This window comes from Lepus europaeus, chromosome 13 (assembly GCF_033115175.1).
Source record: "Lepus europaeus isolate LE1 chromosome 13, mLepTim1.pri, whole genome shotgun sequence".
Taxonomy (NCBI): domain Eukaryota; kingdom Metazoa; phylum Chordata; class Mammalia; order Lagomorpha; family Leporidae; genus Lepus; species Lepus europaeus.
The window spans coordinates 16314771-16320006 of NC_084839.1; the positions used below are offsets into that span (position 1 = coordinate 16314771).

General features: G+C 39.2%; 1 pseudogene; it reads left to right on the top strand.

The window, feature by feature from the left end:
* Positions 1-3123: 3123 nt before the first annotated feature.
* LOC133773112 (U2 spliceosomal RNA) lies at positions 3124-3253 on the top strand (annotated as a pseudogene).
* The last annotated feature ends 1983 nt before the right edge of the window (positions 3254-5236 follow it).

Sequence of the window (5236 nt, forward strand, 5' to 3'; positions counted from 1 at the left end):
TCATATATGTGTCTCACAGAGATTGGCTCCTGGCAAATGTTTAATGGAATTTGGAGGAGTTGCTGATTTGTTTTACTAAGTCAGTTCCCTTACAGCCCTTGTCTCCAATCATTCTTCATTCTTACAATGCTCAGTGCTGAGCCACACTGTTCCCATATATGGAGACCTGGTATGATGCTGGATGGTAATGCAGGCCAGGGAAGATTCTGCCACAGAAATCACTTCTTGGCAACACAAAAGATAAATCAAGAAATACAGTAAATGCTTTATTTTTAAAAATATCAGATTGGATTAAGATGGCAGAGTAGGGAGCGAGCTTGCTGATCTAGCCTAAGAAAAGAAAGTTTTAAAAAAGTAGAATGAGTAGAGTCTCAAGGAAGGGTTAGGGATAAAACAGCAGAGGAAACTCTATGCAAATTGTACGGACACAGTGGACTTATGTGGAGGGCAAGGGCATGCACAACTCAGGACCCCAGAGCAGAGATCCTCCACACCAATGTTGGAGAGTGAGGTGAGACCAGACAGCAGCAGCCAGAGCCACTGGTGAAAAAGCTGCAGGAAGATCCCAGAGGGAATCTGGCGTGGGGCCCCATGGGTGATAGCGTACCTGCCAAACCAATGAGAAAAAAAAAAAAAAAAAAGGAGGCATGTTTCCTCTCCCAGATCACTCTGCAACGGAGTCCTGTTACAAGCTGATAGAAAGCAGGTGTCATTTTGGACATATGTAACAGCTGCACTAGCCCATGTCTGTGCCCAGCAACCAGCCAAGCAAAGACTTCTGAATGTGGTGGGTAGAACAGAAAGGGGGCTGGGTGCTCATGACTGTGGGAGGCTTGTGTGCTGGGACTGTGGAAACACTGAGGCTGTGTGGGAGTACTCAGGGTATGGCTGGGACTTTAGGCAGTCACTGTGGGAGGCTCCAAACAATCAGGGCTCCATAGTTACCTAGTAAGGGACACTGACAGGGAATCTGAGCATATACTGAGGGCTGCACAGATCCATTGTATGGTCCTTGTGGCAGAGTGGATGAATAATACACCCACTGTGGCTAGTGCCCAGGCACTGGTCTCCTTTGAGAAGAGGAGCTCAGCTAAGTCTACACCAATAGAGAAGAACAAACCTTCCTTCTGATAAAAGATTAAAAAGAGGATATTTACCATGCCAAATGCCCTTCACCCTGGAGCACTGAACAGAACTCCTTCGCCACACACACCACACACCTCTAGGTATTCTCTGAAAGCAGACATTCCACTAATCCAAACAGACATAGTCCCAAGATAAAAGCCACCACAGCAAAAAACACAAAGAGTATATCCCCAAATACTGAATGACAAACGCACCAATTCAAAAAAACAATAAGGAAGACAACATGACTCCCCAAAAGAATGCAATACATCAATACTAGATTGTGAAGATGATGAGATTGAAGAAATGCCAGTAATGGAATTCAAAAAATTAATCATAGGCTTAATTAGAAGTAATCAGAAGCAAAAGCATGAATTGATGAAATCCATACATGTCATGAAAGAAAATTCTCACATGAAATTGAGATTGTAGAAAGAAATCAAAATGAAGTCTTGGAAATTAAGAATTCAATAGAATAAATAAAAATTGCAGTGGAAATCCTTAACAACAGAATTGGCAAAACAAAAGAAAAGGAGAGATAGACACAAATGTGATATTAATGGGGGATTTCAATGTCCCACTTTCAGCAATGGACAGATCAAACAGAAAAACAGCAAAAGCACTGTTAAGAGTAAGTTTATAGAAATTGGTGCCTACATAAACAAATTGGAAAGGTACCAAATAAATGAGCTATCAATGCATCTCAAGGATCTAGAAAATAAAAAGCAAACCAAATCCAGAACTGTAGGAGAAAAGAAATAATTAAAATCAGAGAAGAAATAAACAAAATTTTAACCAAAAACTAAAAAAGAACAACAAAATGAATTGCTGTTTTTTTTTAAAAAAATAAACAAAACTGATACACCATTGGCCCAACTAACCAAAAAAAGGAGAGAAAAGACCCAAATCAATAAAATCAGAGATGAAAAAGGGAATGTAACAACAGACACCACATAAATAAAGAGTCATCAGAAATTACTACAAAGAGTTGTATGCCAGCAAACAGGGAAATCTATCAGAAATGGATAGATTCCTGGACACATGCAACCTACATAAATTGAACCATGAAGACATAGAAAATCTAAACAGACCCATAACTGAGACATAAATTGAATCAGTAATAAAGTCCCTCCCAATAAAGAAAAGCCCAGGACTGGATGGATTCACTGCCAAATTTTACCAGACAGTTAAGGAAGAACTAACTCCAATTCTCTTCAAGTTATTCAAAACAATTTAAAGGAAGGGAATCTTCCCAAATCCTTTCTATAAAGCCAGCATCACCTTAATTCCTAAACCCAAAAAGATACAACAGAGAAAGAGAACTACAGACCAATATCCCTGACCAACATAGACACAAAAATCCACAACAAAACTCTAACCAATCAAATCTAACAACACATCAGAAAGATCATTCACCAGGGCCAAGTGGAAGTTATCCCTAGTATGCAGGGATGGTACAACATTCATAAATCAATCGGTATGATACATCACATTAACAAACTGAAGAACAAATCCATATGATTATCTTAATAGATGCATGCATTCCTACGGACTTATTTCTAAGGGTACAGTTTAAGAACTTGCCATGGGACCATAAATCCCATTAATCTGGTTGGAAAAAATGTCATCTTAAGTGTTAAATTGAACATATTAAGTGTTAAAGTGATTATATAGATAGGATTAAGTGTTAAAGGGATCATATAAATAAGTATCTGGTTATAATAATAGATAGAATTAAAAAGGAGAGAATGTTCCAATATAGGAAGCAGTCCACAAATCAGATTCATAACATGACAATTGCTTTAAATAGCACTCTGACCTCGGAATCAGTCCTTAAGACATTTTGATCTGGCTGAAAAGCTCTTGAGAGCATTTCAGTGATGGAAAGCCGAAACACTGTGGCAAAAAAAAAAAAAAAAAAAAAAAAAAGTCCTACATGATGGATCTCTGTGAGAGAGACCCCAAGGGAAAGAAGTGGCCATCAAAGAAGATTGTACTAACGCTTCTCGGCCTTTTGGCTAAGATCAAGTGTAGTATCAAAGAAGGTTTACTTTTCTCTGAACGGAAGAGAGAACTTTCATTTTGCTTATGGCCTTGTCTAAATACTGACAGAAATTGTGGATTCAAGATGCTTCCATAGCGTTGGTAGCTCATGTCAAGAGCACTGGGTGATTACTGACATCATACTTAAGAGTGTTAATTGTTAAATTAACAATAGGAATTACTGTGAACTTACTTCTCATGCATGACTTCTGTCTTCAATGAGTTGTATTATGAGAATTAACTGTAAAACTTGTTCAGTTTTGTGTGTGTGTGTGCAAATTGTTGAAATATTTACTTAGTATAGAGTTGGTCTTCTGTGTATAAAGTAAATTCAGAATGAATCTTAAAAGAGAATGGGACTGGGAATATGAGAAGGATGAAGAGGTGGGTTGGGAATGAGGGTGGGAGGGCATGTATCATGGGAAGAATCTCTATATTACTACAGTTGTACTTATGAAATCTGTATTTCTTAAATAGAAGATTTCTTTGGGAATAAAAATAAAAAATATCTTGTGGTCTATTGTTGTGGCTTAGCGGGTAAAGCCAGTGCCTGCAATGCTGGCATCCCATGTGGGTACCAGTTCAGGTCCCAGTTGCTCCACTTCTTATCAGTCTCCCTGCAAATGATCTGTGAAAATCAATGCAAGATGGCCCAAGTATGTAGGCCCCTGCCACCCATGTGGGAGACCTGGAAGAAGCTCCTGGCTTTTGGCTTTGGCCTGATCCAGTGCTGGCTGCTGTGGCCATCTGGGGAGTGAAACAGAGGATGGGAGTTCCCTTTGTCTCTCCCCTCTCTCTGTAACTCTTTCAAATAAATAAAAATCTTTTTTAAAAATAAAAAAATATATTTTTGTTAATTTTTCCATTTCTTCACTGTGGAAGAACCATGAATGGCACAGGCAGAGCAAGGCAAAAGTTTCTTGCCTGAGGTTTCCTTGGCATTCTAGACCATGTCTGCTGTGATGGATGCTCGTGAAGTCTTACTCTGCTCTGATTGAAAGAAAATGGGGCCAGCACTGTGACAGTGCGAATAAAGCCTCCTCCTGAAGTGCCATCATCCCATATGGGTGCAGGTTCGAGTTCCGGCTATTCTACTTCCAATCCAGCTCTCTGCTATGGCCTGGGAAAACAGTGCAAGATAGCCCAAGTCCTTGAGCCCCTGCACCTGTGTGGGAGACTGAGAATAAGCTCCTGGCTTCTGGCTTCAGATTGGCACAGCTCTGGCTGTTGCAGTCATCTGGGGAGTCAACCAGTGGATGAAAGACCTCTCTCTCTCTCTCTTTCTCTCTCTCTCTGCCTCTGCCTCTCTGTAATTCTGCCTTTCAAATAAATAAGTAAATCTTTTAAAAAAGAAGTTTGAAACTAAAGGGATTTTTTCTTTTTTTGTTTAAGAATGTATTAATACATTCAATATCACATGCACGATGATTACAACAGAATTATCAATTTTCATGTCAATTTGATATTAATACAAAGAGAACAGATTCAAAGTGCTTCATAAATACAACTCTAAGAATACAGTGATAGTTCCCTTAAATCCAGGAAAAGAAAGCATCTATCCCTCTACCATTAATAGCACCATTAAGAGGAAGCTAGCCAAACCGTATTGTAGAGATTTAGTTCTTAAAATATCCCCTATGGCTTGTAATTTTAACTTCAAGAAAGCAATATATGCTTGCAACAGTTTTGTGTTCTGTGTTCTGTGTCCTTTTCAGAGTATACAGGTAAGTTAAATACCATCATACAAAAACAGTGGGTAAAAATGAAGGGAATTTTATTTATTTTTTATTCTTCGTTCATTTATTTTATTTTTTTGAAAGACGAGAGACTGAGACAGGGAGGGCATACAGGACAGAAAGATAGAGACAAGAGAGAAATAAAGATATTTCCTATCCATTTATTCATTTCCCAAATGTTCATGAAAACCAGAGCTGGAGAAGGACGAAGCCAGTGGCCAGAAATACAACCCATGTCTCCCACATAGGTGCCAGGGACTCAGCTCTGGAGCTATCTCCTGCTGCCTTCTGGTGTGTGCATTGGAAGGAAGTTGGAGTCAGAAGCAGAGTTC